This window comes from Sciurus carolinensis, chromosome 3, assembly GCF_902686445.1.
Source record: "Sciurus carolinensis chromosome 3, mSciCar1.2, whole genome shotgun sequence".
Lineage (NCBI taxonomy): Eukaryota > Metazoa > Chordata > Mammalia > Rodentia > Sciuridae > Sciurus > Sciurus carolinensis.
Genome location: NC_062215.1, coordinates 137,766,166 through 137,776,719, shown reverse-complemented (window position 1 = coordinate 137,776,719; position 10,554 = coordinate 137,766,166).

Below are 10,554 nucleotides of genomic sequence, written 5' to 3'. Positions count from 1 at the left end.
CAATAAATGGGCAAAGGAACTGAACAGACACTTCACAGAAGAAGAAATACAATCAATCAACAAATATATGAAAAAATATTCAACATCTCTAGCAATTAGAGAAATGCAAATCAGAACTGCACTGAGATTCCATCTCACTCCAGTTAGAATGGCAAATATCAAGAATACAAGCAACAATAAATGTTGGCAAGGATGTGGGCAAAAAAGGTACACTCATACATTTGGTGGGATGGCAAATTGGTGCAACCATTATGGAAAGCAATATGGGGATACCTCAGAAAACTTGGAATGGAACCACCATTTGACCCACCTATCCCATTCCTCAAAATATACCTGAAGGACTTAAAATCTGCATATTGCAGTGATGCAGCCACATCAATGTTTATAGTAGCTCAATTCACAATAGCTAAACTGTGTAATCAACATAAGTGCCCTTCAACAGATGAATGGATGAAGAAATTTTGGTATATATACACAATGGAGTATTACTCAGCCATAAAGAAGAATGAAATTATGGCATTTGTTGGTAAATGGATGGAGAGAATATCATGCTAAGTGAAATAAGCTAATCCCAAAAAACCAAAGGCCAAATATATTCTCTGATATGCTGATGCTAATTCACAATAAGGGAGGGCACTAGGGAAGACTAGAGTTACTTTATATTATGTAGAGGGGAGTGAGGGCAAGGAAGGGGGTATGGGGGTAGGAAGAATAATACAATGAAACAGACATTATTACCTCATGTACATATATGACTGCATGATCAATGTGATCCTGCAACATGCACAATCAGAAAAATGAGAAATTATATTCCATTTATCAAAATGCATAAATGCATTCTACTGACATGTATAATTAATTAGAACAAATAAAAAGAAAAGGAAAAAGATACCATTTGGGCATGGTGGCACATGCCTGTAATCCCAGCAATTCAGGAGGCTAAGGCAGGAGGATCATGAGTTCAAAGCCAGCCTCAGCAACTTAGCAAGGCTCTAAGCAACTCAGTGAGACCCAGTCTCTAAATAAAAACAAAAAAGGGCTGGGGATGTGGCTCAGTGGTTAAGTGCCCCTGAGTTCAATCCCCAGTGCCAAAAAATAAAAAAGTAAAAAGATACCAGCCTGATTAAATCTTTTTTTTCACTACTGACTTCTTTCTAACCTACTATATGGACAGTTCATATTGAACTAATCCGATTCATAGAAAATTATGAAAAACTAAAAAACTCCTATTTTTGAAACTAGCATGATTTAAGTCCCAATACTTATGCATATAGATGTAAATACTTAACTAAAATACTAATATATTGAATCCATCGTCATACTGGAAGAAGACCACAACAAAGTAGAATTTATTCTGTGATTACAAGGATGGAATTTCCGTGTTGTTGATCTAAATAAAACCAAGATGTTAATAGAAAAAGAGAACTAAGCAACAGTGTCCAAAGCATTAAAGCAAGTAATTAAAGTAATTATTTGAATACACTTGCATCCAAAAATTATTCTGGGTGAAGTACAATTATTATAAGTTCACCAAGGATATTTATAGAAGTTACCCAAATAAAAAACTAAAAGTTGTTTTTTAGTAGCAGATGAGCACACATGAGCTCATAATGATATCAATAGATGTCAAAATCTAGTTCTATAAAGAAAGATCATAATAGTACACTTCAGATATTACACTGCAGTCTTGTCTAACTGAATTTTAATCAGAAGAATTATTACTATTTGGGGAAAAGTGTTAATAATGACTTTGATGTATATTTCAAAAAGTAACAATGTTTTATATCAACACAATAATATTTAACAGAACTTTAATTACTTTTTTACCTGGATCAAATATTCGGTTTAGAGTTTTAAAATTAGGAAACATGCCTACATGAATATACTTAAATTATGAATATAAGAAATGTGTGATTAAAATAATTTTGTTGTTCATTTAAACTTCAAGCAAAGTTCCCCAGACATTAAAGTGATAAAGCTTAAGCCCTATAATTACTACTGCTCAGCAAATACCTTGCACCATTTTTTTTTTTTTTTGGTACTGTATATTGAACCCAGGGGCACTCTACCACTGAGTTACATCCCTTGTTCTTTTCTCTTTTCTCTTTTCTCCCTTCCTTCCTCCTTCCTTCTTCCTTCCTTCTTTCCTTCCTTCCTTTCTATTTTGAGACATGTTCTCACTAAGTTACTGAGGATCTTGCTAAGTTTCTGAGTCTATCCTTGAACTTGCCATCTTCCTTTCTCAGTCTTCTGAGTTGCTGGCATTACAAGCATGTACCACAGCACCCAGCTGGCACCTTTTATTAGGTATTCAAATATTTGTTGAATTCAGCTGAAACCAGTTTCACAGCCATTGAAAACCATTTCACAATTTTGTTCATGGAACAATTCTATGATAAAAGGTCAGTGAGAAAATAAATAATCCTGTGCCTTGATATCATCTCAGTACTAATGAGATGTGTAACCTTGAACAAATCATTAAATTTGGGGAGATTATTGATCTATGACCAGTACATTCTCAGCATCCTCTAGGGCATGTGATTCACTATTTTTGTAGGTGATTGAATTTCTTTATCAATATTGAATGAACTTAGGAACTTACAAAGACCTGAAATGTTAACTAACAAAAACCTTATGAGATAAATATTATTATTCTGGAATACTTCAGTTCAACAGAAAGATAGCATGAGTCAAACATGCAAGTCACATATTTAATATAAAATTTTCTAGTAGCACATTTAAAAAGTAAACACAAACAGGCAAAATGAATGTCAATAATATTGTTTTATTTCACCCACTATTCAAAACATTATTTTACCGTGTAATCAATATGAAAATTGAGGTATTTCACCTTTTAAAATATTGTATTCAAGATCCATTTAGGTATTTTACACTAATACCTCATCTCAATTCAAACATGCTATATTTGAAGGACTTAATTGCTACATGTTCCAGTGATCAGTGGCTAATTGTACTAGAGCTGGTGACTTAATAAAAGAATACAAAAGAGTATTTGCCATTATTGTGTGAATCTAACATTGTGACCAAATGAATCTTAAGATGATTTTTAAAGACATAGGTTGAAAAAAAAGTTTCCCTTTCTTGATATATAAAAAGGATGAATTGGATAAAATTATCTATGAGAGCTCTTCTACTTCTGATATATTAATATCAGAACCACCATTAGGTGTGATTCTAAGTGTTTTGCAAAAAGGAGACAATTAACATTGTCATATGTGGTGTTTGGATTTTATATGTATATCCTATCTTATTCCATAAAAGCTTTGAAGCAGAATCTATTTGGGGAATGAAGGCAAGATGGAGGAAAAAAGGAAAGGAGGGATGTAGAGGATAAAAAGGAAAGAAGAGAGGGAGAGCAGTGAAGGGGAAAAGTGAGGGAAGAACGAAAAGAAGGGAGGAAGGAAAAAAAATAACTGGAGAAAGGTTGAATCTTAGAAATGTCAGTCTTCATTAAAATGATAGATAATTATTTGTGTTATCAAGTGAGCTTTCAAAAAGACGACTTTGCTGTTTGGTGCTCTTTTAACCTACAAAGTACATTTAAAAAACAGATCATGTGCCAAGAACCCTGTAGACTGTGAACTTATTTACATGTGGCACAGGCCTGACAGACCTTGGGCTTTGTGATCACAGCCTTGTAAACTATAAAGTTCACATCATTATGGGAATGATCAAGCATGAAACCTGCAGTTTGCTCCCTGGATTGTCTTGTTCAATGATATTTAAAAGACATAAAATCAGTGTAAATATATTTCAGCTTGCAAATTTTACTTTAAAAATTTAAGTGAAATCTCTAAATAAATTAAGAGGTACTCTTCACTGAAATCTAAAGTGTTGACCAGTAAACTTAAAGTGAATTGACAGGTAAACATCCAGAGAGTAGAACAAAGAAGGGATACACTAGCTGTGATCAGTAATGGGAATTTAGAATATAGTTTTCATGTCATTTGAATTAAAATTCTGTTCTTGCACATGCATGGTATTATTTGTTCGACTGTGAACCACTTGAGCACATAGCCCCAGTGCATTCCATAGCCCTTGGCACATAGTAGGTGATTTCATTCACCTCTGGTGACTTCCATCATCATTTATATGTTAATAGCTCTCAATTTGTAACTTTAGTCCAAGTCTTCCTTCTGAGTCCAGACCCATTTTTTTTCTCAAGCTGACCACTTAGTTGACTCACTGGTGTTTTGCACTCGGTGTGTCCCAGTCTGAATTCATGACCTTTCCATTGAACTTGTTCCTCCTCCAGGATTTTTATCTATAGATTACATGGCCATCCACCTAACTACTCAAGTTTGAAACCTTGACTCAGGATCCTCTACCTCTTATAATTATAAACTATCACTCACCAAGATTTTCTGTTTCCTCTGGTTATCTTGAATCTATTCACCTTTCCCCATTTCTGCTCCCATCAGTTTAATCCAACATACTTTACCTGACTACTACAACTGCCTATTTTTCCAGTAGCCACTCAGGTATCTCTGTACTCCAAGCACTGTGGGAACTTTAAAACATGTAAATCATATCACCTCAGCATCCTGCTTAAAATATTCAAATTCTCCACAGTGGTTTTAGAGTAAGTACTAAACTCTCTTGCTGGGTCCTGTCTGGTCCTCACTTGTGTCATTTTCCTTTTGCTTATTAATTTCAGATGTTTGGGTATTCTTTCTCTTTCTAGTGTATTCCTCTTTCCACCTCAGATGCTTCCAATATGCTGTTTACCATGGCTTAGCACATACACAGAATTCCAACTCATTTGTCAGGTTTCAACCTAAATGTTACTTCCTCCTACAAGTCTTTCCTGAAAGAGCAGGTTAAGTCCCTTTTTATGTGTACTTGTTTCTCTCTGTATTCTTTTGTTATCACTATCACATTTGTAATGTTGACCCAATGTTTATCTTTCCATGTGGGTTTGGACCATGTTTCTCATGTATTGCTCTATCCCCAGTAACTAGCACAGGAGCTGCTAGACTGCAGGCAATCCAAAATAAATAATAGTTGAAATACTGAAGGAATGGATAAATATATCTTTATAATTATTTTTACATAGGGCATAAAATAAATGTCTAGAGTTGATACAAAAAATTTTAATGATATGATTATAAAATCAAAGAGCTATTTCAGAACTGGAAGGCATCTTTAAAATCACCAATTCACTTTATTTTAACATCAGTTACATAGGAGATTCACTTGGATCATAGGAGATTCATAGGAGAATCACTTGGATCAGTTAAATTCAAATCCCTGGAGGGGATATGTTCTAAAATCTCCTGAAATGATTCTAGTGGGTATCCATGAAAGATAACTACTAATCTGGTCTAACTCTCCCTTTTTCTATAAATGAGGAAATTGAAGTTCAGAGTTCCTAAGTGATTTGTTCTAGATAACACAGCTAGTATCTCTATTAGTGGGCCATTAGGAAACATATTTCCATATAGTCATAGCTGGAAAAATAAAAACTTATAAGGAGGAATGCTGCTCAGTCCCTAAAATTAATGATCTCCTTCTCCAGAGTGCCTAATTTCTGATTGTTAATTGAGCCTGGAAATCATCAGATCAGTTAACAAAATAGTATCCAATAGCTTAGGTAAGCGTTTTTTTTTTTTTTTTTTTTTTTTTTTTGCCTCATCTAATCACAAGAGTCACCTAGGATGCTTATTAATTCTAGACTTTATTTCAGATATTCTGATGCAGTAAGTATGGAGCAGGGCCCAGGAACTGGAATGTTTAATAAATACTCAAGTGATCTTATCTTCAGTTACACTGGGAGTCACTGGCTTAGATGATGTCAAAGTTTCCACCTCTAGAGATGCCAGTAAAGAGGCCATAAAGAGCCAACCCGGCATGGTGATTTGGGTTTACTCCCAAGGAGGAAGGACAGTGTCAAAGATCATGGTGCATAAGTAAGTCAAGGTGTACTGATAAGAAAGGGACACTGGGAGACTTGAAAGCTAAGGGCAGTACAAGACCCATGTGGAAATGAGTTGACAAAAAGCAGGTATGCTGGTAATAGTGTCTCCAGGTAGCAGGATTTAGAGAGAGACATAGAGAAAAGAGGGCATTGATAAGCAAGGAAGCCATTGGATGAGGGGTTCAAATAGTCTGCCCATTATAAAATATGTAGTATAGTGAGGAATAATGTGAGGGGAGGAGAGGCAGCATGAAAATAGGTAGAGAAAGAGATCATGCTTGAAGGACCTTGAATATCAGCTAGTGAAATTTAAATATGGTGCTTCAGAAAATAAGAATTTATTTGTGCTTTTCTAGTGGTGTAAGTAACTTTGTAAAATTTATTTACTATGGAGAATTGGTCTGAGAGCTGGATGCTAAAAAATCTGGGTTGTCACAGGGATATTGCAACATTTAGGAAAGGGACTTTTGTGAGGTCCAGGAATATGGTAGAGTTTGTATAAACAAAAAGAAACTGAGTAGAAGAGAATCTGTATTACTTGGTGAGGGACTTGGCAGGGAAACTGAGGAAGAGGAAGGAATTAAAGATGAGACTCTATATATTATAAATTCACATTCCTGAGTATATTTTTAGGTTAATGCCATTATTTACCCACTCCTGTTGGAATTTACCAAGACTCTGTTGCTCTGTATAGGGATATTGTAGTATAAGGGTTATAGGCATAAGATGAGGATTCCTGAGATCATCTCCCAACTCTGTAGAGGTGACATTTGTTTTCACTATTATCTTCTGCTGGTTGTCTTATGACTTCTGTCTACAGGCGATGCCTTTATGTGAAGACAGACACCACCTATATTATGGAGCTGGTAATGTGAAGTCAAGACTATGGAGTCAGCTGAACCTAGGCAGGTTTTGTCACCTTGGACAAGTTGGTAGCATCTCTTAGTTTCTATTTCCTTCTCTGTAAAATAGAGAAAACATCATTGCCATGTTTGTTAGATTGAGTTCAGGAATCAATAAGATGTTTGTAAAAAGTTAAGTTGAATCTAACTGGCTCTTATCCAGGGACAGTTTTGCTCCCAGTCATATTTATTATGACTGGAGCAATGCTACAATATCTGGTGTTTAGAGACCAGGAATATGCTAAACATCTTACAATGAACAGGACAGCCCTCCACAAGAAAGAATTTTCTGGTCTCAAATGTCAATTGTGCTAAGGTTGAGAAACCCTAGTATACTGCCTGACATAGTATAAAATAACTACATTTTTAGAGCACTTCATATGTGTGTAAGAGTATACTAAGTGCATAGCATTTATTTCTACTTTAATCATTTCAAAAGTCTGATGAAAGGTGGTTACTTAGAACTCTCCCTAGAACAAAAATTTGATATGTATATTCAGAAAGATTCAATCTAGACAGCTGGATTTTAACCACCATGCTATATTACCACTATGATGAAGATACAGGAGATTGTTACTATTACTGTTACAGAAAGGGAATGTAAATTTCAGAATCTGTTCATTAATTCAATAAACCAGGAGCCTGTATGAGTTAGTCTGTTTTAGCTACTTGAGACAGGCAAATTATGGATCTATAGTAAAAAAGACTGAGCTTACATTAACTGATATTTTAAACTTCTTGTCTTTCTCCCTTCTCTGAATATGTGTAAACCAAACTGAAGACTTATTACAGCTGTCATTGCTGTTAAAGATTTCTGAATGACAATGGTGTCTCTAAGCAGTGCCATAGTGGTGACCATGGTACAGGGTGGAACAAGATGTTACTCTATTTTCTTTGAGATTCTTGCTCAAAGGCTGCTACTATACAGATTGTAAAAACTGTCCACCCATGCTGACTTCTAACCTAAATTGCAATTTCAGTTAAAGTGTTGGGAGTTTATTTTTGTTTTTTGTTTTTTGTTTTTTTTTTTTTTTTTTGCCCTTGAACTGGATAGTATTCTGAAACAACTGTATCAATAATACAAATGGGAAAATAAAGTCTTTGATTTTTTTCCAGCCCTTGTATTTGGCATTAACAAATCAAACCTAAGATTTAAACTATTTACAAGATCTCCAAATCTAACTTGTTCTGATTATCAGAAAGTGTTACTGGGAGCCTCCAACTTTGATTATATTTTTTCAATACTGGGAATTGAATCCAGTGGCTCCCTACCACTGAACTACAATCTTAGCCCTTTAAAAATAGTATTTAAAAAAAATAAGACAAGGTCTTATTAAGTTGCAGAGGCTGGTCTTGAACTTAAGGTTCTCCTCCCTCAGCTTCCTGAATAGCTGGAATTACAGGTGTGTGCCACTGCACCCAACTTCCAACTTGATTTTTATATTCATAATAATACAGTAATCTCCATTTATCCTCTGGGAATATGTCCTAAGTTCCCTAGTGGATACCTGAAACTGATATAGTACTGGTTTCCATAACAAGTACTGCCCTGCCACAACAGTTTATCTGATAGTCAAGGCAGCTATGAAGTGACTAATAAAGGGATTTTTCACATCCTGTGTGGGACAGAGTGGGACAGCATGAAATTTCATCATGGTGCTTAGAATGGTGAGCAATATTAATCTTGTGAATCATTTATTTCTGGAATTTTCTATTTAATATTTTTAGACCACACTCCACCATGGGAAACTGTGGAAAGTGAAAATGTGCATAAGTGGGAACTATTATAGCTAAAACTAGTTATTCAGCTAAATGTATTATGTTTTATTTTAATTTGGAAAGGGTTTTCATGTAAGTAATTAAAAGAGTAGTCTCAAAGCACATAAGATTCATGGGAATTATAAGAAATACTTTGGGAGAATGCAGAATAATACGACTTTAAAAAACTAACTTTCAATGAAGGGATAAAATATAAACTAAGGGACTTACCTAAGAACATTTACTAAATAACTCACTTACATATACAAAATAAAACAAGGTGACTAACTCTTTCTATTCAAAAGAGATACTGAAAGAGAAAATTAGTTGGTTGCAAAGAGTCCAATAGGGAGAGTGACCCTGTGGTATGAATGTAGGACTCACCAAATCTTGGGTTGGACTTGGTGGATAGACTATAGCATAGGTAGTATACTACATGGGTTAGTGGCTTAGACCATGGAACCTCGTCCTAGCTTGATGCTTTCTTGATGTATGACTTAGGGAAAGTGATTTCCAACTTCTATACTAGGTTTTCTTATTTGCAAAATGGAGATAATCATAGTAGTTACAGTAGTTACTTTATAGGATTGTTATAAGGATTAAACAAGTTAATATATCCAAGTGCTTCAAATTCAGGCATTCTGACTCCTAAACTTGAGTTATAAACCTTCAAGCTACAGCAGCCTATAATTGTCATTAGTATTATTGTGGTCTTGTTATTGCATTATCATGTAATAACATGAATGAATCAGGGAGACACTAAAGATGAGAGACAGGCTGAGGTTACAGAAATGTAGGCATAAATGATAATGACCTTCATAAAGATAGTGGATTTAAAATCATGGATAAAATGGAATAAATGGTGCAAAGGATCAAACTAAGACATTGCATTATACAAATCCAGAGGTAGTTTGATATTGAAGCTGAAGTGAGTCAAATGGAGGATAATATGACTACCCAGGTACTCTAAAGTTGTATTATGGCATTGAAACTAACCCAGGAGTTCCCATTTTCCTATGGGAAAATGACAGACTTATCTTTTGGAAGGTTATATATTCATATGTGAAAGATTAAGCTAAGCTCACCCATAGGTCATCAAAATATGGTCAGCAAGAAACTGGAGAAGTACAGATTTGCTTTTGTACCACATTGTTATGTGTGACTGGAATAAAATAGGTAAATTTGGAATATTGCTACTCTTGCTGTATTCTTGACATGTTCTGGGATCTGGGTGAAAGATAAGCATTTAGAATGCTTCATATTTTCTGTTTCTGCTTTGCTGTATTTTCCTATTTTACAACTAACCTACTCTCGTATGCAATGCTAAAATGTCACAAAGGTTGATAATCTTATTCCTAGATAGCCAAGGATTCTTTCCAAATTCATCATCCATTTTATCAGCAGTAATACTTTAATGAATGTTTATTAGTAATTCATTCAAATGTTTCTGAGATTAAGTATGTTTTTTTATCATCTAATTGTTTTAACAGAGTTCAAATTGCTACTGATCAAATGTGGAATGCAAAAAATCAACCCTTCCCTTTCTTTGTAATTGATATTTCCCTAATTCAGAATACAATGTTTAATAGTTCATTTCAGAAGTTCTACACTCCTAGAAGTTGACTAGGGAAGCAGTCATATCTACATAGGAGCCCATCATAACTTACAAAAAATAGTTTCCTGGGGTAGGAGGGTTAGGTCAGAATTTTTAACCTCAGCGCTATTGACATTTGAGACCAGATTATTTCCTGTCGAGGTACCTGTCCTGTGCTTTGTAGACTCTTAGCTACAACCCTGACCTCTACCCACTAGATGGAGATAGCAGCACCATCCTCCAAGTTGTAACGGCTCAAAGTGGTTCCAGACATTGCCATGTGTTTCTTAGGGGGCAGAACCATCCCCAGTTGAGATTTCTTCCTTAAGTTATCCCATTTAAGTTATTCACATTATAACATT